The 27177-nt window shown below is 48.4% G+C and overlaps 1 protein-coding gene across 7 annotated transcripts in view; it reads right to left on the minus strand.

Moving 5' to 3' along the window:
- The window catches only part of LOC146871323 (apoptotic chromatin condensation inducer in the nucleus-like), a 929701-nt gene that overhangs the window by 188879 nt on the left and 713645 nt on the right, over positions 1-27177 (minus strand). The gene's annotated exons all lie outside the window — the stretch shown is intronic.

Genomic DNA, 27177 nt, shown 5'->3' on the forward strand with positions numbered 1-27177 from the left:
TACATGGGATCCGTTTTCCCCGAACCCCTCCCTCTCACGAGCACTCCCTACTCCAGACTAGACTAGGGTTGCACACTGGTGAACCCTCACTCCCCCCTCCTAATAGACGGGAGAAGCTCCCGAGCCAAAGAGCTGAATCTTTTCTTTTCTTTATGGTTGTTTACTCTCGTCGCTGCCACACCTCGCCGGACTTAATTTCAAGTCTACCCCTGGAGGCAGCCCCGGAGGTCCAGAGCACGGGGTCCGGCTACCAGAAGCCAAGTAAAACCCTCAAACCACGTCTGCACGACAAGACGGACTACCTAAGGCACCCTTCTCCCTGTGGTGTCACTAGTGACAAAAGACGTACTGTTGTTTTGTTTCTGTAGAGAGGATCAGCCTGAAAGACACCTTTGCCTGAAAATAAATCCCAGTCTGAGTCAATCTGACGTTGTCGTTTCTTCGGGGACACTCCCACTTGCTTGCTCCGTTACACTTGGTGGAGAATGCGGGCACCTGTCCATTGGATATAATGGACGCCCTTATTCAGCATATCGTGAAAGCACAGGACAAGCTGGGATGGGCCCTGGAGAGGCAATGGTGGACCGCCCAAGCGGATCGAGAGGTGTTCAAGAACACCATGGCGGCACAAATCGAGGGTATACAAAAGATAGCAGCTGAACAGACGGCAAGTCCTCTTCCTCATACCCCGACTCATGGACCAGCAGGGGTGGCCCTACAAAAATATGTGCCAGGGGAGGATCCTGACGCCTATTTTCTGAATTTTGAACGGGCTGCCTGAGCCTGCAACTGGCCCACGGACAAATGGCCGTCTTTTTTAGCTCCCCTACTAACAGGCGAGGCCCAAGCCGCCTATCAGGTGGCCAACCCTTTAGGAAACACCCCGTAAGGAGACGTCAAGAAAGTGATTCTTGACCACCTTGGTTTGGATGAGGAAGCCTACCGAGTACGCTTCCGAAAAGATAAGGGACACCCTGGTGAAAACCCGAAGACGCTCTTCAATCGTCTAAAATTTGCAGCGGACAAATGGCTAAAACCCGAGGAGAACTCTAAAGAAGAGATACTCGATAAAATCTATCTAGAGCAGTTCCTTGAGGCCCTGCCGTATAATACGCAGCGATGGCTGCGACAACATGCTAACCTCACCACCAAAGAAGCAATGGACATGGCAGCCACGTTTGCAAGGGCCCAACCTCGTAATGGGAGCGGGGAAGTAGAACGAACCTTCCGGCCTCTTCCGGGCAAATACGTGAGACCAGCCCACAGACATCCCCCTGAGCCCAACAGAATCCGCCCAAAACCGTCCGAGGCGGTACCAACAAGGGGACCTCAGTGCTTCGACTGCGGAGACTGGGGACATATAGCCAGAGCCTGTCCTAACAAAAAGACAGCGGAAGAACCGATGGACATAGGGTATAGCCCGAGAGCGGTCCTGTACACAGCAGAGATGGGGCCGGCGTTCTACGTAAGCGCGAGGGTGAACAAACATGTGATTCAGGCTTTACTGGACTCAGGCTGTAAACAGTCCGTTATACAAAAAGACTTCATTAGGGCTCAAGACATAGTACCGGGGGCTCTAGTACACATCCGCTGTGTCCATGGGGACGTGAAGACCTATCCCTTGGCCTCTATCACCTTGGGTATAACGGATGGGCCCCCTTGTACGGTCAAGGTAGGGGTTATGGCGAACCTGCCAGAGGACCTGATCATAGGAACCGACAACCCGCAGTTCTTGACCTTGTTTAAAACCGTAGTGCAGAGAGCCGTGAAAGGCAAGTCATGCTCTCACCGGTTCCATGTCACCCCTACCGGCCCTGACTACCCCGGAACCATTGCTCCTAAATAGGAGCTTCAGTTTCGCCCAAGTAAATGACGATTCCCTTAGACATGCCTGGGAATCCTCCGTGAAGGAGGGTCAGAACCCCCCCCTTACCTTCCCTTCTTTAGAGTACAGGAAGGACTGTTGTACAGGGTACGGGACGTAGATAGCGCTCCCCAACTTGTAGTCCCCTTTGACTTTAGGGACCAAATCCTCTTCTATTCACACTCACACCTGACCGCCGGACACGTAGGAATAGAAAAGACAACGCAAAACATCCTTCAGCATTTTTATTGGCCTGGGATATTTAGGGATATAAAAAAGTACTGTCAGGAGTGCGAAACCTGCCAAAAACAATGCCCCTATAAACCACCGGCTGTCCCTTTACAACCCCTTCCCGTGATTGGTACCCACTTCTCCCGGATAGGAATGGACCTTATAGGACCCCTACCCAAAACCCGCAGGGGGCATCTATACGCCCTGGTCATCGTAGATTACACAACCCAATATCCCGAGGCCTTCCCCTTAAGGGCCCCTACGTCACCAGCCATGACCGACCGTATGGTTGAGCTGTTCTCACGCGTCGGGTTCCATAAAGAGATACTGACAGATCAGAGTCCCCATTCGTCTCCAAACTGATGAGGGAGGTCTGTAAAACACTCAACCTGCAACACATCGGTATACCACCCTCAGACAGACGGTCTAGTGGAGAGATATAATGGTTCCCTCAAAAGGATCTTAAAAAAGATGTTGACCATAGAGGGTAAGGACTGGTATCAACTCCTCCCGCTGGCTCTCGATGTGCTCCGAAGTCAGGTCCAGAGCAGCTTGGGGTGGTGTTCTTTTCAAATGCTTTATGGAAGACAACCTAGGTCTCTCTTGGACATGACAAAGGAGGCATGGGAGAGACAGGAAAAGGAGGAGACCCACCACTTCCTAGACTACACCCAGGACCTCCAGTCTAAGCTAGGAAAACTCATGGATCTGGCTTACTCCCAGCTGGAGAAACACCAGGAAAAACAAAAGTTTTTCTATGACAAAGGAAAAAAATGGTGAAAACTGTCCAGGCGACTGGGCCCAGATACTACTCCCTTCATCCCCTAGCAAATTAAAAGCAGAGCGGTCGGGACCCTATAAGATCCTCAAAGCCATCGGTAAAACCACCTACAGGCTGCAGATGAAAGGGGGTAAACCACAATTGTTCCACATCAATTTGTTAAAAAAATGGCTAGGGTCACTACCCGCCCCCGTCTGGTTCACCAACCCCACACCTGTTGCGATCCCTACTACAGAACACCTAGTCATCAACCCGAACCTCGGCGATACTGAGAGAAACGCCTTGGGAAAGGTGTTCGCCGCCTTTCCTTCCACTTTTTCAGACCTCCCCGGGAGGACAACCGTGATAGAACATACCATAGAGACAGTACCTGGTCGGGTGGTAAAACAGCGCCCTTATCGGATACCTGCGGCCAGAAGGGAAGCCATCCGGAAGGAGGTACAGGACAGGTTACAGATGGGGGGGGGTCATTCGAGCATTGAAAAGTGAGTGGTCCTCCCCCAAAGTCATGGTCCCCAAACCGGATGGCTCCACGCGATTTTGCATGGACTTCCGCGCCCTCAATGCTGTTTCTAAATTTGACACGTACCCGATTCCCCGGGTAGATGAGATGATTGAAAGACTAGGAGAGGCCCGGTATACAACCACCCTCGACCTCACTAAGGGATATTGGCAGGTCTCCCCTTTCTGAAGCCGATAGGGAGAAAACGGCTTTCGTCACCCCAGACGGCCTATACGAATTCACCGTTCTGCCATTCGGTCTTCACGGAGCACCGGTCACCTTCCAAAGGCTCATGAACAAGGTGCTCCGAAACCATCAAGCCTGTTCTGCGGCCTACTTGGACGATATTGTGATATACAGCCCCTCCTGGGAGCAGCACGTACTAGACCTCCGAGAGGTCTTGGCGAGCCTCTCCCAGGCTGGGCTACACAAACTCCAGGAAGTCGAGAATAGGATTCGATAAAGTAAAGTACTTGGGTTATATGCTAGGCCATGGTTTGATAGAACCACAAGAAGAGAAGGTGAGAGCTATACAAAACACCCCGTTTCCATCCAACAAACGGGAGGTCCGAGCATTTCTGGGTCTGTTGGGATATTACCGGAGATTCATACCCCATTTTTCTGAGATAGCCGCTCCATTGACGGACCTCCTAAAAAAGGGAACACCAAATACAGCTCTGACACACCCCTCCGTTACAGCAGGAACGGCATTTCGGTCCCTAAAAGACACCATCACGTCATCCCACCGAATTTTTCGCGACCTTTCATCCTACAGACGGACGCCTCGGAGCACGGTTTGGGGGCAGTCCGCTCACAGTTATCCCTCACTGGCGTGGAACCCCCTGTCCTGTTCATAAGCCGTAAACTCTTCCCAAGAGAAACTAGGTATTCCACCATTGAAAAGGAATGTCTGGCCATTAAATGGGCGGTGGACAAATTGCAGTACTATCTCCACGGAACACATTTCACCCTATATACCGACCACGTGCCCCTCCGATGGATGAGTCGGAACATGGGACAAAACCCACGAGTATTGCGGTGGTTCTTGAGTTTGCAGCGTTATTCCTTTGAGGTCAGACACCGCCGGGGTAGTGAGAACAGCAACGCGGACTTCCTGTCCAGGGTTCTGCCTCTCCCCGACCAGGAGCAGCCCAGGGGGGAGGTGCGTCACCGGGCAGGCGGCGCCCTCCCTTGCATGCGTCCGATGGAGTACGGGGCACAAGAAGACTGGTGGCCACGTCCCCTTGACAGCCCTGATATGTTTTCTTTTCAGCCCGCATTGAAAGATGACAACGATAACAAAATATGGATGCAGGAAGCCCCAAGTCCAGAACCATGTACCTTTAATTGGAACGAGTCTTCAGTAAGCCCCGCCCCCATAGGAGACGTCGACTGGTTGGAGCCTATCAGCGGGCGAGGACCAGAAAGAAAAGACGGACAGGAAGAACAGAGAGCGGCGAACCCGGAAGGAGAGAACGACCGTGGAGAGAGACGACCAGACGGAAGCAGAGCAGAGGACAGCGCGGAGCCATACCGAGGATTTCGTGGGGAAGAAGGAGAGCCTGAAGGCCATCGTTCCCGTGTCTTGCCCAGCCACACCTCCGGAGGGGTTTGGCTCACACAGGTACGGAGCCGAGTGGCGGGCTGGGTTGGGAGGTTGTAGGAGGAGGGAGCGTAAAGACCAGAATACCCCAGTGCGAATAAACAGTTGCATGGGATCCGTTTTCCCCGCACCCCCTCCTCGCACGAGCACTCCCTACTGCAGACTAGACTAGGGTTGGACACTGGTGAACCCTCACTCCCCCCTCCTAATAGACGGGAGAAGCTCCCGAGCCAAAGAGCTGAATCTTTTATTTTCTTTATGGTTCTTTACTCTCGTCGCTGCCACACCTCGCCGGACTGAATTTCAAGTCTACCCCTGGAGGCAGCCCCGGAGGTCCAGAGCACGGGGTCCGGCTACCAGAAGCCAAGTAAAACCCTCAAACCACGTCTGCACGACAAGACGGACTACCTAAGGAACCCTTCTCCCTGTGGTGTCACTAGTGACAAAAGACGTACAGTTGTTTTGTTTCTGTAGACCGGATCAGCCTAAAAGACACTTTTGCCAGAAAATAAATCCCAGTCTGAGTCAATCTGACGTCGTTTCTTCGGGGACACTCCCACTTGCTCCCTCCGTTACACGGTGTCAGCTGCATCTAGGGCACAGATGATGGAGGTATTGGTAATGGTTTTGCCCTCCTGAATTAACTTGTTTGCCCTATTTTTATATTTGTCAGGGAGGTGTTGCATTATGGCTTCTAGTTAGTCATAATGGGCCCTGTCGTATCTTGCCAGTAGCGCTTGTGTATTAGCGATGCGCCATATGTTGGCAGCTTGGGATGCAGTGCGCTTGCCCGATGTGTCCAAGAGTTTTGACTCTGTCAGGTGGTGGTCCTTCGCCTGACGCTTGGGAGTTTGCCCTCTTTCGTGCTGTAGACACTACTAGGGAATCTAGTGGTGCTGCCCCTCTGATGTAGGCGGGATCTGTAGGGGCGGCGTTATATTTTTTTTGTCTATGCGCGGGTTAATGACCCTGGCTCTGACTGGGTCTTTAAAGACCTCCGGCGCGTGTTTTATAACTCGTTTGAGCATGGGCAGTATGATGGTAGCCCTATGCATGGTGTCAAAAGTATCGAGAAGGACGTCCTCCTCCACGGGGTCGGTATGGAGATCCACCCCGTGATAGTGTGCAGCTCTTTGGAGAAAGTGGTTGAACCCTAATGAGTCTTCTGGTGGGGATGGTCTTGAAGAGTAGAGATCATCTTGCGGGACATTAGGAATGTCAGGGATGTTATAGTCGTCCCATGGGTCTGGGGAGCCTGTGGGAGTGGGATCCCCTGTAGGTAGGTCATGGGGTACGTCATCATAGACCGCATCATTATCATCATCCGGAGAGGGTGTGGGGGAATGATGAGGTGGGGGGAGGAGGAGGGGGTGGTAAAGGCATTCTGAAAGGGGAGGTAGCAGAGTCCTTCCTCTTTGGAGGTGGAGCTGGGGCAGGACTTTCCAGCTGTCTCTTTTTGATGCCGAGCATCAAATGTCCGGTTTTGGGGTCCTTGATCAATGTCTTTTGCAATGGATCAGGTGTAAAAAGTTCTTCCGAGGGTAGTTTGTTCGTCGGTGTCGAAGGCATCGGGCCGTGGGTTTTCTTGTTTTAGAGTCTGCGCTAGTCCGCTGTTTGGAACTATGCGGGCTGTCTGTTTACTCGGTGCCGAGATGGTTTCCGGCTTTGAGATATCGGTGTCGGTGGCCTTGTGTTTTTTGCTCGGTTCCGGGCATGGTGTCGGTACTGAGGAGCCGGAGCTGGTTTTCGGCACCGAGAGTTTCAGTATGGAGCTCGGTGCCGAGGAGGCGGCCATTTTCTTTTTCGGCATCGGTGCGGAGGAGTGTTTCTTGGTACTGACGGTGGGCTGGCTCGAGCCTGAGCCGCCGGAAGGCTTAATAGGCTTCTTTACCGGTCCCGAAAGTGCGGTGTGGGAAGCAGTGTCTTTGGTCTTGCCTAGGCCTGGAGGCGAAGGCGTGACCGTAGCCTTTTTCGGTGCCGTGGAGGGTGTGGGGGGAGGGACTTCGGTACTCACGACCCTCTGTGCCGGAGTGATGTCCTCCACATCTGAATCGTCGGCTTCTCAGGCGTTGACGAGGCCCTCGTCGGTGTGTTGTCCTTCTGGAGCATCGACGCCTTCCCCGAAGAGGTCGTCCGGAATCGCAGTCGATGAGTGTGCCATAGTTCTTCGTGTCCATCGGTCTTGAATGGTTTTCTTGGACCGGAAGGACTTGCAGGCCAGACAGTCTCGAGCCTCGTGTTCAGCAGAGACAGAGATTACATACTTCGTGAAGGTCGGTGTGGGGGAATTTGGACCCACATCGAGGGCATTACTTGAAGGGAGTCCTTTCCATTAGCCAGGACCGGAGCTTGGGTAGGCCCGAAGGCCTTCGTCAACGACTGGAATCGAAGGTCTTAATCGATCAGAGCCGCGCCGAGTGTGGAGATCGCGATCGAAAACAATACCGCGAGATGGGGTGAGGATTGCGCATCGATAGGAGAACTGAAAACTGTTCGGAACCGGAGCGCGAAGATCACATCCGAGCCCGATGGCAGAAAAAAACAATCTGAGGATGGAGCCGAAGCCCATGCGCAATACGGTCCAAAGGAGGAGTCACATACCTCGTGACTTTCAAAGACTTTCCAAGAGGAAAAACAACTGCAAACATCCGGGCCCAACACCAGATGGCGATCTATGCACAGTGTGTAATATGCAGCTCATATGCCTCGAACAAGCTAGTTTCCAAGTGAGAAACTGTAGTTCACATTTATGTAAAGGCTCGAAGGTTGGACCCATTAGCCTTGTAAGGACAATATTAAGATTCCATGCTGGGGCCTGAGGAAGTCTTGGAGAAATAACTTGAGTACTTTCATGAAAGCTTTAATAGCGGGCACTCTGAAAAGGGACAGGCGTTACCTATTTTGAAGATAAGCAGCTATTGCAGCTAGATGTAAGCGTATATAAGAGTAAGCTAAATTTGAATGTTAATGTAGCAGATAAGGAAAATGCTACTTACCAGTATGTGAGAAAGTGGCTCTGTATATACTGTTCCCAAATAGGTACAGGGTGTACAAAGTCCACAGTCCCCAGAGGTTTGGCAGAGGTTAAAGTTAGATATAACCTTACTCTCTAAAGCAGTAGCTTGGTCGAGCAGTAAGGCAGTATCAGAGGATAGTGTAAAGCATTTGTTGCACACGCTCAGCAGCAAATGGTCTCACACACTCAATAACTGAACTCTAGGCCAATGGTTTATATATAAAAAATATATGCTTGTTTTATTTTAGAACCAACAATAGGTATTAAAATATACTTTCTCAGAATGAGATGCTTTATATAAATACTTTTGCAATATGCAATTGCCTTTAGTAGAAAGTTACAAGTGGTTGCAATAGGCAACACAATTCTAAACACAATAATGCATTGAGTTCAAAGGAAGTTTCAAGTTATTTGCCACAGATTACTTTTGGGATTACTTTTGGAATTCCAGGACTGGATCCTAGATTCAGCACTGGCTCAATACTTGGAATCATGTAATAAAAGTCAACTTAATTACTGTGATGATTTTGACACAATATTTTGCTATTTTAAAAGATGACACTCCGAAAATATTTCATAGAAAACAGTCAATGATTCCCTATGGCAGAAAATTCAAGTAGCTCGTATAGTATGTTCTCGTTACATTTGTAATCCAGTACTGGGTGCCTAGACTCAGTACTGGGACCTTTATCCAAAATAGGTAATAGAAGAAATTTCACAGAAAAACAGTCAATTATTTCCTATGGGAGAAAATTGGATTACTGGTAAGTACAGTTGTAAGTATTTTTCAGAGTCAGTGCTGGGCACCAAGATCCAGCACTGGGAGCTCACCTAAGAGCAGGTGAGTATTTTCGTTACTCGGCTGATTTTTGGTGAACATTTTAAGTTTTGAAAAGTCCACACTTAGAAGAAATTTCAGGAAAAGCCAGTCAATGTTACCCTATGGAGAAAATTGAGTTATCGGCTTTCAGGTAAGTACTCGACTGGCAGAGTTAAGGTTCTGGGCATAGACTCAGGGGTCTCCCAGGGTCAGGTAGGTACAGTTGGTTCATCCTCAGCGGCACAAGGGCAGCCGGGTGCAGAGAGAGTTAGGCCCAATGTTATCCCATGAGAGGTAGGGGGGGCCTTGGTTGGTGGCTGCTGACTAGCAGGCCACGCGGCTGTGGGAGCTTGGCTCCTGGTCACTTACTCAGGGAAAGTGGGGAAGTAGATGGGTGGAGAGGTTACACTGCCAGGGCCACTCTGGCGGCTGGGTGCAGGGTGCTTATGAGCTTTCGGGCACTCAATTGGTTTCAATGGGAAAGCTTCGGTTTAGAAAAAGACTGCAAGCTCGGGGACGAAAATTCTTCAGGTGCCACCACCACTTCGAGAGGTAAGGGGAGGGGGGGGGGGGTGTGTGTGTGTGTGTGTGTGTGTGTGTGTGTCCCCATCCTTGTGGGGACTTGGGTGTGATAACACACTCACGCTGTGGGGACTTGATTGCACTGTGGAGACTTGAACCCAGGTCCCCACAAGGCAATGTGTTCTAAATGTTAAAAAATGACTTCAGGAACATCTGTGTCAATTTTCACAACTTTTTTGAAAATTGCATTGTGGGGACCTGTGTTTCCTCAAGTGTGTTTATATTTTTGCTCAGCTCTGCCCCTGGAGACAGGAGGCGGTACTGCAGTCTTAAACACACTTTGCATTTAAACACACATTGCTCACTGGAACCACATACCAGCAGCAGCAGAAAGGACAACCTTTTAAAGTAAAAGCTGCATACCTGTGAGCTTATCTAAATATTTTTCATGTAATTTAACCATTTCTCTATTTATTAAAATAAATCTTTATTTTAAATGAAGCTATTGAATTTAGATTTTTTGTGTCTGAAAATTGGTTTTAAAACTTTCTAAAAGCAATTTGCATCAGATTTGAATCCAAGAATACTTAACTATTGTCGTTTGATCCTTATCTGCAATTAAAGAATGATTGTGCGCTACACTGTAATAGAATAGATACTGATTTGATAGATATTTTCTAATAACCTAAAGGCAATCAATTCCTATTGTTACCTTTCAAAGCTTGTACCAAGAATTAGAAGTATTTGTTGTTTGCCTTTGTTTACATATTAATATGCACCATGGAATGTGTTCATTTTTTCTATCAGTGCTAGTGCATGTTTGGCTGCCACGCTCAAACACACATACCCTTGCTCTATAGAGCAAAAGGGTATGTGCCTTTTCTAAAGCAGAGCTTTTGTACCGGAAGGCAGCCCTTTCAGTACAAAAACTATGCACCAAGACTTCTCCCCCTTTGCATGTGTGCATTCATGCAAAGTTGAGAAAATAGGGAGAAATTAATGCATTTATTATCATTACACTAGCATTTAGTTTTGGCACAAATCAATGTCTACCAATGTAAGTAGATAGAAATTGTCATCAAAACCCAAGGAACACTCATTGACGCAAATTATATTTGAGACAGGGAGGAGAGACCATGTTATATATGATCCACCTATTACTCCTTTGACCATCTGGGGAAATAGATAGCAAGGGTAGATAATTTTGGAAGTCATACATAACATAAAATTAGAGATGGGTAAAAGTGAACCTCAGGGATGACCTGTAACACCTCTGACCCTGGTCTCAGGCCTACGCTCTCCCCACAGCTCTGCTCCTCCTGCGTCACCGCTGAGCCCTCCTGCCCCCTCCGGTGAGGTGTTCGAGGCTGCTGTGTGCTCTGCCTGATTCCGCCTCCTTGCTGCGTTGCGCCCGTAATTGCTGGTACTGTCTGTGTTGTCATTTAATTTTTGCTGCATCCGTAATTGCTGGTACTGTCTGTCTTCAGTGTTTTTTGCCTAATTGGTAGTGTCATTTTCAGTTCAACGTTGTACTACCCAGTTCCCAGTCTCTCCCGCTCCCTTCCCGCTACTGCTGCCCTGTGGCCCTGCCCCCTGTCTACGCCCGCTCCCCGCCTCCCAGCTGCCGTCCCTCCCACCTCTGCTACTTAATGGCGGCTGCTGCAGGGGAGCGCTAGTAAGACCTCTGACCCTGGTCAGCATCTGCGCCCGTCTGCAACCCGAACGCGACCAGCGCCAGGGACCCTGCATCTCGTTCCCCGCACCACTACAGCTCAGCCGCCCTCCACGCACTCAATACAGGAAGACGCAGAGACTGCCTCCAAGCCACGCTAAACACGACCCACAGCCGGATCTCCTGCTTCCACTGCCGCCAGACCTTCAACACCACCCCGGCCTCCAAATCCACCGACAACAATACCAACGACACCCTCAGCTGGATCCTCCTTAACGTGCGCTCCATGCACGAACACGCCATGGAGATATGGAACCTACTGGACGTCCTCTCGCCCGACATTGCCTTCTTCACGGAGACCTGGACCAACACAACCTCCGACCCTGACATCAACACCGCCATCCCGACAGATATAAAGTCCCGAGGAAGGACACCCCAAACCACCAGGAAGGGGGCCTCGCCATCACCCACAAGAACACCCTCCTCCTCACCACCTCCAGTGAGACCTTCCCCACCACCGAACACCTACATTTCCACATCAAAACCAGCTCCACACTTCGCGGAACCCTCATCTACAGCACTCTAGCCTCCAGGCCCCCTTCGATGCCGCCATTACTGAACTCATCGCACACCATGCCATCGCCTCAATGATCTACATACTCATCGGAGACATGAACTTCCCCCTCAACAACCTCAGTGACCCCAACTCCAACACCCTCAGGGACAACCTCGCCACCATCGAACTTAAGCAACTCTTCACTACAACAACCCACAGGGCCAGACACACCCTCAACCCCATCTTTGCTACAGAAAACAGCGTACACTTCAGCCACACTATGCAACCTCCCTGGACCGACCACTAATGTGTACACTTCACCGTCGACAAGCCCCAGACACCCAAACATGCCCCACACCCACCACGAAGGAACTGGAGCAAGGTCACAGACGAGCAACTGAACTCCACCCTCACCCGCACCCGCACCTGAGACAACCACACCATGGCAGCAGAAGCCAACATCGCAGCCAGGGAACTCCACACCTGGATCTCCATCTGCGCAGAAACTCCACACCTGGATCTCCATCTGCGCAGAAACTCCACACCTGGATCTCCATCTGCGCAGACAAGCTCGCCCTGCTATGCAACCCCGATAAACAACGCCCCAGGAAAGCTTCCTGGGTCACCTCCGATCTCCAAGAGGCCAGACGCACCTGTAGACGCCTCAAGAAGAACTGGAGAAACACCCGAAAACCACACCGCCTACAAGAACACCATGACGGACTACCACAACCGGATCAGAACCACCAAGAGGACTTTCATCCACAACAAGATCTTCGCCAACTGCACCAACTCCAAGGAACTCTTCAGTGTCATCCAAGAATTCACCAACCCTCGCAGCGAATCCACTGACATCGCAAGACCTCTGCAACAAGCTCTGAACCTACTTCCACCTCAAAATTAAAAACCTCTACGACAACTTCATCGACCATCAACGAGATGCCACAGCTGGCCTGCCCCCTAGACACACCAGCCAGTCCACCATCTCCACCTGGACGCCGATCACGGCAAAAGACACCGCCTCGACAATGAAAGGCATTCACTCAGGGGCACCCACTGACCCCTGTCCACCACACATCTACCACAGAGCTGCTGCCATCGCCCATGAACTACAAAGCCCCATCAACACCACCCTCGAAACAGGCACCTTCCTAGACGAGTTGAAATATGCAGAAGTCAGACCCCTGCTCAAGAAGTCCACAGCTGACCCCATGGACCTCATGAACTACCGGTCCATCTCGCTCCTCCCCTTTGTAGCCAAAGTTGCAGAGAAAATAATCAACAGGGAACTGACATGTTTCATCGAGGACAATGCCATACTCGACCCAGCCTAATAAGGATTCAGAAGCAACCACAGCACCGAAACCGCCCTACTCACTGCCACAGACGACATATGCAACATCCTCAACCAAGGCCACTCCGCAGCCCTCATCCTTCTTGATCTCTCAGAAGCCTTCAACACCGTCTCCCACCGCACCCTCCTCGTCAGACTACACAACACTGGCATACAAGGGACAGCCCTAGACTGGATCCGATCCTTCCTCATCGGAAGAAGCCAGAGAATTAGACTGCCAGCCTTTCTCTCCGATGCCACAGAAATCACCTGCGGAGTCTCACAGGGATCATAAGTGAGCCCGATCCTCTTCAACATCTACATGGGCCCCCTCGCCACCATCGTCCGAAAACACGGCCTCAACATAGTATCCTACGCTGATGACACCCAGCTCATCCTCTCCCTCACCAAAGACCCCACCACCGCCAGACTAAACTTCCAGAAAAGCATGCTGGACGTAGCAGCCTGGATGCCCCAACAGCTTGGTAAAACTCAACGCTGAAAAGACTGAAGTCCTCGTACTCTGTACCACCCCTTCAGCATGGGAAAACACCTGGTGGCCAACCACCCTCAGAAGCCCACCAACCCCCCTCAGACCACACCAGAAACCTCTGAATCATACTCTACTCATCTATCACCATGAACCGACAGATCAACGCCGTCACCTCCAGCTGCTTCAACACCCTCCGCATCCTCCGCAAGACTTTCAAATGGATCCCCCACCCTGAGTCAAGGAAGACCGCCAACCACGCACTCATCACAAGTAGACTAGACTATGGAAACGACGGCATGAACAAGTCCCTACTCCGAAAACTCGAGACAATACAGAACACCGCCACCAGACTCGTCCTCGGCATCCCCCAGCACGAACACATCAGCCATCACCTTCAAAGTCTCCACTGGCTCCCTGTGGAGAGAAGGTCACCATCGAAATCCTCACTTACACCTACGAATGCCTGTACAACATCAGACCCAAATACCTCAATGGCAGAGTTAACTTCCACGTACCCAAGAGAAACTTCTGATCCTCCAACCTTGCACTAGCCGAATCCCGACGCATCCACAGAGCCAGTGCAGGCAAAGATCCTTCTCCCACATCACGGCCAAAACATGGAACGAGCTCCCGGCAAACATCAGACGCGCCTGTCCCTGAACACCTTTAGGAAGACCCTCAAGACCTGGCTTTTCGGCTAACAGATCTGCCCCCTCCCCCCCTTCAGTGCCTTGAGACCCTCACGGGTGAGTAGCGCACTTACAATTCACTGATCTACGTTGTAGTTTTGAGCTCCACTCTTGTTGTCTACTTGATATCACTCAGGCACCCATGGTGAATTTATCCCTGGTATTTACTGTTATTCATCTATAAATGTATAATTCCCTTTCTTCCATTTTGTAGCCACATCACCTGGTGTTTTAAAGAGAGCCTTTTACACCTAAACAATTCTTAGTCTAAAACACGCATTGAGTTTCTTGGTGGATTTGTATGTCTTTGTAAGGGGAGCTGAAAATTTAGAAATATCTCAACTTCTATGGTTAAGATTGCTCTTTTTATGTGTCACCTTATCTTAAAGAGGGACTGGTACAAACTAAATGAGATCTGAAGCGGTCACTCTGTTTCTTCCTTCTTGCCTGTGCTGATGATCTTTAGGTGGTGTAGGTATCACAATAATCCTATATTGATGTGTTCAGACTGTTGCAGTAACTATGATGGAGTACATTTCTATTCCTCCCAAGATTCATGTTTTTCACTACCCTTGCCACTTCACAGCACAACCAACACACACGACCATTTTTTAACAAACTAGTGGCTTTGTAATTCAATATTTTTGCCTGTTTAAAGATGATAATGCAAAGCAATTGTTTCTAGACCTGCAACCTTTCTGAGTCCATTAACGTATGCCACACACCCATCCTGACTACTTCAGCAAGAATGAGCAAGTTGGGGTTATGGCCAGAGATGCATGAAGATGGCAGTATGATTGGGATTGCCAAGCTCCGGTGCCTGAGGCCCATGATGCCAGCATCCTGTTGCCCCGGAGGCCCACACAACCATGAGTGAAAGGGAAAACTCCAGGGGGGCAAAGAACTTGGCGGGATAGCTGTAGCTTCTGCATACGGTGAGCAAACAGCCCTTTGATCAGCACCAGGAAAGCGACACTGCAGGCAAGATGGCAATGGCCACATAGGAAATACTGCAATTCACCAGTTCGTGTCCTGGAGACGGGCATGCAGTGATGTGAGGTGACTGGCTGACGACTACACCCTGAACCCTATCCCTGATGGAGGGGGACTGCAGAGCACCAGCAGGGCTCCCAGTGGAGACAACAGTGCAGTACTGTGTGAAGGTCACACAGCGGGTCGGCCAGCTAAAGTACGGGACCCACCTATGGCATCTCAGAGGGTGAGCAATAGGAGATCCCCTGCGCACACACCACCCCATGAAAGATCACATGGGATCAGTTGCCCACCAGCATCAATGGAGGCTGCAGCGCCCGGTGAGGTGCACTGCAAGGGCAGGAAAAGAAAACTGAAGTGAAGTGGAGAGGTGAAACCTGGTAGATTGGAGGGAGTGAGGAGGGAGGAAAGCAGCAGCAGGGTGCTTGTGCCCAGGGTGTAGAGGGTGAAATGGTCCGGGAAGGGTGAAACACCCATCTACGTGGCATGCCGGCAGGGGAGACGAGAATCCAAGAGACTGGCACAAACCGACCCGGAGCCTAGACCGGGACACCTGCCGAAGGCGATTTCACTGCCGGATGCATCCCCGACCACTGCAGGTGCCTACTTGCAATCTTCTGGTAGGCCCTGACCCCAACCTAAGGAGGCCCCCATCGATGTGAAACTTTCAACCTCCTTAGACACCTGCCAAAGAAGAAACTGCGCTCAGTCTCTCCTAAAATGATATCCTTCAAACATTCTTTTTAGATGCGTAGCGTTAAACCTCTCCAATATACCATGTATTTCAGTGGAAACTGTAAAGTGGCTGTGAGTTCAGGGCATCCTGTAGCAGGCACATTGTGGGCTGCAGCAAGATGACCCACAAGAGTGCTCCCTCATGCCCCTGTTTACCATTGATGCACCAAATAACTGATACATCCCTTTACTCGGTAATTAATTCATGCACTCACGTCAATCCATGTGCCCACTTGCCTATTCATTCATCCATTCACTCATTTATCCAGCAATTCATCTATGCCCGTTTATCGTAATATTCACTCACTTATTCATTTATCAGTCTATGCACATAATCACTCAACCATCCATGTGCTCACCAAGGGAAAACAAGTTGACAAACATGTTTCTTTGTTGTCCATTCAGTGTTGAACAAAGAGAGCAGGATAAGGTAAATAGCCCTCAAATTAATGTATTTCTCTTTGTTGGATGCTCTCATCCACAGCTCTTTTTATTCTTTTAGAAAACATGAAGACCGAATGAGGAGAATAACTATTTTTTATTCTTTACGTGTTTAAAGAGTCTTGGTCTGGTCCCCGATTTTAGTTATAGACACAATTGCAGTGCGCCTGATAATTGTGTTTATTTTGTGTTTACATGTATATATTTTGTGAGCTCAAAATGTATGACCGGGAGCAGGCGTGCCACAATTGTGCATTCCATGGCACCACTCCTCCCGCTACAGCAACAAAGCAATGGGTACTCAAATCAAATTCCCACAGTCTGTTCTGCACTTAATTATCACGGGTCGCGCAACGGGGTGCTAACTTGACACAACGCTTCAGAGGCAATTCGTTAAGCCATAGAAGGCACCCTTCTGTTGCAGGGATTCTGCTTATACACAGAACTATGCTTAGAACCCCAGGACCTCAGTGAATTGTGGTGTACCAGAAACTCACCTCAGAACCCAGAACCCAGTATCCGGCTAGCATAAGTGTCCCATTCGTTATCCAAGATTTAGCTCAGAGATCCCAATGAATAGACAACCCAGAACAAGCTACTTAGTGTACTCTCAGGAATGGTGGGAATCGGAAATACCTGTTCGTATATTATTCTCACATCAGTCCACAACAATAATCAACAGAGACACGGTGTAAATAAAAAGAGTTTATTTTTATAGACCACGTGTCCTAAGATGCAGTACTTTGGCTAATACAAGCAGACAAATGATTAATATCAAAACCAGCAACATAGTTACAATACCATAGAATATAAACGGGGTAATCATATTATAATGACAGTGGATACTACCACCTTCCCTTTACTAAGATGCTAATATTATTATTATACTAATAGAAGGTCTCTTAGGCTTGAATAGGGGACCCCATACCTCAAAGATCAGCTTAGTGAAATCACATCACAGGAGCATCAGGAGACTTCTCGCAGGAAGGCTCGTCTTCGGTCTGAATAATAAACATGATGTCTGTGATATTAAAAGCACCAACTTTCAGGTATGTGCAGCTGCGCGTGTGTTATGGCTAAATAGTGGGTCGATCAACCTAGAGTGGAAAACATGCATTGTGTAATAATCCAGACTGTTTGTCACACCATGTACAGACCAAGGTCGCTGCGCAGAGCTTGGGATGGTAACAACAGAGTGCTCTCGTGTGAAGCAAGTCTCGAGTCAGCAGTTTATTTAAGAAATAACATATAAACGCAGTGTCGTGTGCAAAAGCAGAAAGATGGCATTCTAACATCTAACGTGGTTATGCTAACTTAACAATGTATGTACGTATTCAGGGAGAACTCACTACACGCCCCCTTGATCGAAGCACTATTTAATAGGCAAGAAAAGAGAGAACGCAGAGTTCAGTGTCGTCAGAGCAGAACAAGGCGTAACCAATGCAGAGTTTCAGAATGCGTCAAAGTCCGAAACTACAAAAAATATAAACCAGGGTTTTTTTTTTTTTTGAACGAAAAAAAATGTAAGTAAATAAAAAAAAAAACTGAAAACGACCATCAGGAAAAAAAAGAGAAAGAAAAGAAGAAATGGTGCGCTAGAGTGCTGTCCAATAGCACAGGCGCAAAGGACGACTGTCCAATTAATCCATGAATGTATAGGCAGCATATGTGGCCACTGCTTCCAACAGAAAATCGTTTGCAGGTCCACTGAAAGTCTCAGCCATCCAATCCATCAACGAAAAGGAACATACGTGTTCATCAACCATCGGAGCCTCTAGCACGATCAGAGGGCACCCGGAATGTTCCTCCAAATAGCTCATAGCCAAGAAGTTGTAGGCAGCTGTTGAGATGTCCCAATTACCCAGGATACCATGCGCCGCACCACAGGCCATAATCCGGACACCAGAACAGGCCAACTCGTGAGACACTAAGGGCCTCATCAGTCGATCGAAATCCGGCACCGGAGACACCAGGTTGGTCAAGCACAAATCCAAAGGCCATTCAAAGGGACAATCCAGGCAGTGAAACACAGGCTGCACGCAGGTGAAGTAGGAATACCTGAAGGATAATCCATATGCCAGGCTTAAGGTCGCCAACGGCAGAGTTCCATAAAAGTCAAGCATCCTATCACGAAGAAGATGCAGGCGGGACAGGCGCTCGTGTGGCACAGAAGGAGCAGCCATTCCGTAGTATGAAAAGTAAAAGCAGCACACCTGCCACCAGCGCCAGAAGCAGCGGAACACCTCCAAAGATGCTCGAGAAAAGTGAATGAAAAAATGCCGGAATCACACCAAAAATAGTTTTGAAAGAGGTCACGAGACCCGAGCCCACAAGTTTAAAAAAATGAGCCAGGCCGGTCGTGGACGAGGCATTAAAAATAGTTTGGATCAAAGTGCCGAAATGTAGGGGGAGGTCAGTATTCAGAAGCGCCTGTACCTCAGTGCGCGTATTAGCAACGTGAAGGACAAATGTTTCACGAGAGGAAGTCAATGGCACCTCTTTTTGGGACAATAGAGCTCTTATTCTGCTCAACTTGTTGAACTCTGCTTTCAAGGTTGGAATCGAAGGCCAGATAGAAACATCCAGCCGCCCATGCGGGGGTGGAAAGAGAACATTATTGCAGCAGACAACTTTCTGCGAGACAGTTACTATGTACGGGATTCCCACTAACATCCCGCAGCAAGCTTCATTATTCAAAATTAAATAACTACCGTTTGCAAGCAGCGTGAAAGAAGGCGTAATCACAGGCACTGGGATACCTCGTAGGACGCAGGCCAAGTTCGGGGCTTGTACATTGCATGCGCCGTGTAATTGAATGTGCCTACATACCAAGGAATGGTCTGGTGTCGTGGTACATTCCTCGCCTTTCAAATAAACCTCAGTGCCGTCCCTAGTACATCTATACGTAAAGGGGAGGGACCAAACCTCATGTATGAAAGCGGTGCCCAGCGGTTCATATCTACCCAAAGCATAATGTTTCATACAAGAAGTGAACTTAAAAAGCGCGAAAGGGAGAGTTATCAATCCGTGGACCAACCACGTAGCTGAATTGATCTCCGCTACAGAAAAAGGCAATGGTTCTAATTTTTCAATATGTAACAATGAATATGTAGCATCCTTCATGGACATAAATCGCTGCCTGTCAGTAAGGTTAAAGGGAAGAAATAACGATGTAGTGTTAAGATAGTCCCAAGGGACTCTCCCCGCCTTTAACGTCTGCAATGTCCATGCAAACTGCATAACAGAACGCAACTGGTTTTGACCATGATATAACACAGACATATCATCATGCACAATATCAACAACAGAAGAAACAATATTATCTAATGTATAAATCCTAGAAGAGAGAGTGCTAATGCTATTATCTATAACGGCTAAAACCTTCTCCATGTTTGCTTGGTCAATAGCTCTCAACCTGGAAGCTGCCTCAATCTGCGACAACTTCCAGACTTCGTTGTAAATAGCATACGCCCACCTTTTTGTTCTGCCACCCACAGGACCCTTAACAAAATCATTCAAATCTATTTTGTCATGTAATTGTGATAAATGAACTTTGACAGACGCCAAGGTGGAATGTCGCAGCCAAGATTGGCATAACTTGCCCACAGAGTATGTAGTTACAGTATGTGACGACTCAAACCGAGGATCTACGCGTTCCTGAGTATACCCCGGTTTCAGTCCCAAAAAGCGACGTTGACAGGCGTCTGAACTGCTTTGCCAAACTAACCAACCCTCACTATGAAATTTCGAAATGTTGAAAGATGTATTTAAAACTAAGGATTGCAAAGCAGTAAGGGATAGATCTGTGTGGTTATCCCAATTGGGATAAGCGCCCAGATCCGGCACAGAAGGTGACTTTAATTGTTTAGAAGTAGCCAATCCAAAACAGGTGGTTTGGAAGATGGATGAATTTAAAAATAAAATATGATTTGGTATAAGACAAGCACGATGCAAAGCCTCTGTACCCTGTACCTGCCACGGCTTGGAACCCCAAACCGACTTTAGATCAATAGTAGCCTTCCATACATCATAACCTTTGATTGACAACTCGTCCATAAAGGACTTAGAATAAAGTAGCTTTGTGTGTGTCAGTCTAACCTTTGCGGCAGACTCAGGCAGCACCTTAAAATAAAACGCTGCCGGGTCGGAAACACTGAAATCAGTAAAATAAGAATACTTGTTAACTAGTGTTAGTGAACTTCCGAACTCGGGAGCAGGACAGTGTTCCCATTGGGTAAAATTCACAAAATTTCTAAATGTATTTGCTTTATGCAGGAAATGATTGCCATAATGTTGAAAACAATACTGTTCCGCATAATTAGCCGCATTTTCATATAAATCTTCAGCATCAAAAGCGGCATAATATTTCAAATCAGAAAACAGTGATTCAATGGCGTGTACATCCCAATCATCAGAACGTATGTTCTGCCTAACCACATCACCCATAGAAACACGAAATACATTAGGTACATTAATGACCTCTGTAGGGCCATGAATTTGGAATTTAACAGCATCCCATGCGATTCCATCCAAGACGGGCCAGGCAGTAATATTCACAAAAGTCTGGTCCCTTTTCATGATGTGGGACGAGGAGTGGGGGGCCAAAGTTCCATTGATAAGTCTAATTGTCGATCTCTCACTCAGATAGTGGCCATCCACAAGACGGAAAAAAACTATTACAAATCCAATTGACATAAACAAAAAAATAGTAAAAAGCATCAACCAGATGTATGTCCAAGGGGCTATCAAAAAATGTCTCTTAAACCAGCTGAAAAAAACAGCAACGTTTGATGGGGGGCTTGACGGTAACGAGTTAGTGTCAAAGGAGAAACGGGACTGGCCAAGTGCTGTAGATTGTAAAACAGGCGAGGGACCACGTGTAGGATAAGCATACTCAGTCTCTTCGGGCAAACCACCAGCCGATGGTATCAACAAGGGATCAGTAACAGATTGCATCTCGATGGCAACCTCAGGCAAGGTGTTAGAAGCAAGAGCCAACATTGAATTTCTTTGCATCGTCTGGCAGGAAACTGCTGGAGTCATACTAAGAAGTATCGGCCACTCGCTGAAGTTTGACATTGTCAATAGAGATGTACCTGTTGTCTTTGCGACCAGGAAGTGGAGGTAAAACGACTGTTCTTGTACCCTGCACTCCAAGCACTGGAACTGGTGCACGATAAGAGGGGCCAAACTCCTTCTTGTTCTCCACCTTCTCACGGACCAGGTCTCCAACTCGGGGTAGCCAGCCGACTACCGGAACCTGAACTTCAGCTTCAGATGTGGAGGGCAAATGTTCCTTCGAAAGAGTGTCTCTGGCTTCTTGTAGAGTCTGTAAAACAGTACAGTGATCATCTACGTCAAAGGGTGCGGTCGACGCCGCCATGTCTAGACCATCAAGGTCTGGGACAAACATTCTGATTCCGAAGAGCATCATGTACGGGGTCCGCCCACCCAGAGACCTTCTAGGGAGATTATTAAGCGCACGTTGGACGTTATACAAATGGGCTAGCCAGTTCCGGCCTGTGCCTAAAACACGTGCTGTCAATGATTGCTTTAAGTCACGGTTCATTCGCTCCACCACACTATTACCCTCAGGTCGGTAGGGGGACGAAAATTTGACTAGGACCCCCAAATTTCTCATAGCCTCCTTGTAAGCCTTAGAGGCGAACGCAGGGCCCTGATCAGAATGGAAGGTACCACACGCAAAAGTTCCCACAAAGACACGCAAATCCCTGATGACAGTCCGCGAGTCAGCACTCCTTTGTGGCCATACCCATAGAAAACGCGTGCACGAATCCACTGCAACCAACATGTACTTGTACGCAGTATCAGAGGAAAAAGGACCGCAGTGATCTAAATAAACACAACCAAATGGCTTATTAGAGATGTACAGCTGTGTCTGTGGTGGCCGCGCAACAGTAGAAGGTTTAATCTGTTGGCAAATGTCACAATCAAGAACATAAGCACGCGCTTGTTTATATAAACCAAACCACCAGTAACGTTGTTGTAGCAGAGATATTGTAGCTGACACACCGGCGTGGGCAGACGCCAACCCCTCATGTGCAGCCAAGATCAGTGCTGGCCTGCAGTCCGCGTTGGGAATAATTCTGTCACCAACGTCGTTAATCCTCACTAATGGGACATTATCAGGACTTAAATGGTAAATGTAACGAGAAGGAAAACCCTTCGGGTAATCGCCTCCCTTTTCTGTAGCAGCAATAGCTGCCAAGATGTCATCATCAATCTTACTTTTTGATCTGGTAACTGCTGCCACTAAGTATGTAGCCACTGCTGTTTTTGCTGCCTCGTCAGCCAAGCTGTTGCCGACAGCATGGACACCAAGTCGTTGGTGACCAAGAGTGTGAATAACATTCACGAGAGGGAGACGGTCTTTAAAGTCTGCCACTCGAACCCAAAGCGTTTTATGCTTAATTGTGCTACCTTTTGTGTCTCGATAATCATTCTGAGACCAGAAATGTAAATTGTCATTATAGGACTGGACACAGTAGAAGGAATCACTCACTATAAGAGTAGTGACTCGGGGATCAGCAAACTCCAGTGCAAGCACTAGAGCCCGGAGCTCCGCCAATTGCGCGGTACAATCACCCAATGACTGCGTATGCACTGCATCAGATCGGAATTCACCATTTACGAATGTACCTACGACAATTGCGCAAGCCGCTGAGTAAGCGTGCTTCGATCCAATCGCGGGCTGCGCAGACCCGTCAGTGTATATGACACAATGGTATTCTTCGAGCGGGCGCAAAGACAGAGGTGCCGGATGAACGAATTCATACTGCAAGTACTCTTGAGTCTGTAATGAGGCATCAAAGATGTAAGTGACGTCTGGCGACGTCAGTGTTGTGGCCCATTGTATCCACCGAGGATGTAAAGCTTTAGAATTTGGTACACTTGCCTTTGTCACAGCTTCTAAGGCAGGATAGGGTGTTACAACCAGAATCTGTTTCCCATGTGACAGTGCGCGTTCTTTAAGGATCGCCATCTGTACAGCAGTCAGAACTTTTTCGACTGCGGAAAAACGTAATTCAGCAGAGGTGTACAAGTGGGATTTGTACGCAATGGGGACGGTATCGCCCTCATTAAACGTCAAATACGTGAAACCCACGGCGCCTGGCACTATTCGTATTACCAGGTTAGTGCGGTTATCACGTGTCAGCAAATATTGTGAAGCAAGAAGGTCAGCCTGTAAAGACTGTAAAATTTTGGAATGTTCCAGCTGCCAGCTAGACTTCGAAAATGTAGGTTGTACCAAGGCGTAAAGCGGCTTGATACGCTGGGCATAATCAGGAATGTACGTACGGCCGAAATTCAGAAAGCCCAGCAAAGATTGTAATTTCTTTAGTGTCGTAGGCGCACTCAAGCATGCGCACTTTTCCAGAAAGTGGGGAGCTAACCCCTTTCCTTCATTATTGAGCTCGTAGCCCAAAAACAACACCGTATATTCCGCGATGTGAGACTTCGCAAAATTGAATTTGTAGCCATAGTCAGCAAAACTCACTATAATATTGTCGACTCGAGACAGATGTGGCAACAGCTCATCATCCGTGAGGTAGATATCGTCAACATAGGAGTATGCCTCGGGGTCTATTCTTTCTAAGAGAGAAACCACGCGAGCGGAAAAGACGCCAGGGCTATTTTTATACCCCATGGCTAATCTGGTAAACTGTTTTTGTTTTCCGCCCGAAGTAAACGCTGTCCACTGGCTACTCAGTGTGGACAGGTTATGGCTAAAAAAGCCATTGGAAATGTCAAGTGTCGTCTTAAATCTTTTACGCACGAGACTGTCGACTAGAGCCGAGCTGTGTATTTTGTACCGCGCAGGTCCGGCAATGGGAGTTTAGGTGCCGGTAATCCAAAACTAAACGGTACGAGCCGTCAGGCTTCGCTACAGTGAATAAAGGGTTATTCATAGGGGACACACAAGTTTCAATCACGCCCTGATATTCCAATTGTTCAAGGATCGCCGCGACGTGGGGTCTAGCCTCACGACGCATGGGATATTGGGGCTGAGGCTGGGGAATAGACCGTAATGGAATCTCATGACAGGGGGACAACCGGTCCCAACCCACCTGAGTACGATACACCGCTGGCGCAAGCGCCAGCGCCCACTCCCCAGCGTACATTTCAGCCTGGTCCTTAGGCACTGTGTGCGCAAAGGACGGGAGGATTTTCTCCTCCCCTTTAGGAGCTTCCAAAATGAAGGCTGGGGGCCAATCTGCCTCCGCTAGGAGGATATCATAGGTGGTGGTCAGATTATCCCAAAAAATCCCTTTTATTGTACGTTGTATGTCACCCTCTATTAATAAGACTATTTCATAAAGTCTGTCAGGGGGAGCCACTCTGGTGTCAGCTGTTTCAACAGTAACCAATACATCAGTTGCTGTCGCCGCCAGAAATGGACGCAGAGCTTGACGGACTATGGTAATTTCCGCCGCGCTGTCCAGTAGCGTCAGCGCCCATGTCCTGTTCCGAAGCTGTGTCCGCACTATCTGAGGCATATTTTGCCGTCAGAGCCGCCACTTTCTTCTTCTGAAACGGGGGTCTTTGTCGAGCAAATTCGTCCTGCTTGCCTTTTCCCTCAGTCTGTCGAGGTTGGTCACGCTGTTGTGGAGCACCCCGACCTTTGCCACCGCCTCCGCCACCGGACTGTGTAACCGATGTGTCCTGTGAAGAACGAGGAGAACGCGGTTCAGAAACCTGAAATCTATCAGGAGACTTAATAGTAGCACGATCGCGAAGATCATAAGTGCGTTCACTACTTGACTGTACGGGAGAGGCAGGCCGAGAGCCCTGTTTCTGCTGCTGCTTTCCCTGTTGTTTTGACCGCCAATTTTGTTTTTGAAAAGCTGGCCGGCCATCCTTACCAGGAGTTTCTGCCTTACCCTGCTGCTTAGAATCGGGATTTTTGATCACGGGCTTAACTCCTAAAGAGCTACGACCCAAATCTCGATATGCCTCAGAGATTATTTTTGCAAATTCCTGCGGTTTGTCCTCTTCAGCAACTTTCTTCAGTTCATTACGAACCTGAAAGTGCAACGCATCACCCTTAAGGTTTCCCATTATCATGGTAGCCACCAGGCCAAAATCTCCGAGGAGCCGCATCCCCAATTCTATCGCAGACTCCGCTCCATGGTCCTCTTGAACCTGTTTAATAATGGAGGGCAGCTGTAACATAGACGGAGTGCCAAAGCACTGCGCGTACGTTGCAGCAAAAATCTTACCCCAGGACACACAATCATCCATATGGGGAACTAAATCTTTAGGCAAACTAATGGTGAGGATCCTGTGTTTCTCCACAGGAGTTGTATGCGGATAAACCGCCTCTATTTGGTCAAATTTTTCAGCAAGCCAAAAGGGATAATCATCCCTTGTGGGGGGACGCTTGCCCATAACAGAATTAACCATAACAGGACTAATGACCACCGCGTGACGATCACTAGGTTGTCCCGCACTAACAGGCGCCCCCGCCTGTACAGTGCGTGACACATACTGCACTAACGCCCTATATACTGTTATAAGGGCAGTGTGTAGTACACGCAATTCATCCACCGTCACCGTGAGGTAACGGGGATGAGGCGTAAATCCGGCTAGTACCGGCCAAGTGGCCCCCGCAATTGATAAAGGGCCCATTCTCGGCGGTATAACCACATGGGGGAGGGCGCCATTAAACCAAATCTGATGTTGCCAAGCAGATATTGGTCTCCTGTGTCCTATACGGCGCATAGGCGGCAGGCACGGCAGTGGCCGTGTAAGAATGAAATGTGTTATCATTACCACTGACTGCCGGAATCGTCACCCAAGAGTAGAATAACTCAAAGGGATGAGCCGCATCGGCTCCCACCACAAAGATGACGTCCATGCCCGCGTCCGGCACTCCATATTGCGTCAAGTGACGTTTCAGTGCCGCACGGCTATGCGCCGCAATATTTATCGCCATAAGGACAAGCTACACTTCAAGTATTCAGTAGCACAAGGGCTCAATAACCTTTTTAATAATCAAGCTTGAAGGAACCTATATCAATAGAACTAGGTAGGTTTAAAATCCGTCAGACTTGTTATCCGGAAACAAGAATTAGGGTGTTGTGGACTAAATGTAAGCACTACTAAGGCGTTTCAACTCATAGACCAAACGTTAGGTGCGCCATGTTGCAGGGATTCTACTTAGAACCCCAGGACCTCAGTGAATTGTGGTGTACCAGAAACTCACCTCAGAACCCAGAACCCAGTATCCGGCTAGCATAAGTGTCCCATTCGTTATCCAAGATTTAGCTCAGAGATCCCAATGAATAGACAACCCAGAACAAGCTACTTAGTGTACTCTCAGGAATGGTGGGAATCGGAAATACCTGTTCGTATATTATTCTCACATCAGTCCACAACAATAATCAACAGAGACACGGTGTAAATAAAAAGAGTTTATTTTTATAGACCACGTGTCCTAAGATGCAGTACTTTGGCTAATACAAGCAGACAAATGATTAATATCAAAACCAGCAACATAGTTACAATACCATAGAATATAAACGGGGTAATCATATTATAATGACAGTGGATACTACCACCTTCCCTTTACTAAGATGCTAATATTATTATTATACTAATAATAGGTCTCTTAGGCTTGAATAGGGGACCCCATACCTCAAAGATCAGCTTAGTGAAATCACATCACAGGAGCATCAGGAGACTTCTCGCAGGAAGGCTCGTCTTCGGTCTGAATAATAAACATGATGTCTGTGATATTAAAAGCACCAACTTTCAGGTATGTGCAGCTGCGCGTGTGTTATGGCTAAATAGTGGGTCGATCAACCTAGAGTGGAAAACATGCATTGTGTAATAATCCAGACTGTTTGTCACACCATGTACAGACCAAGGTCGCTGCGCAGAGCTTGGGATGGTAACAACAGA

This window comes from Triturus cristatus, chromosome 1_1 (genome assembly GCF_964204655.1).
Source record: "Triturus cristatus chromosome 1_1, aTriCri1.1, whole genome shotgun sequence".
Lineage (NCBI taxonomy): Eukaryota > Metazoa > Chordata > Amphibia > Caudata > Salamandridae > Triturus > Triturus cristatus.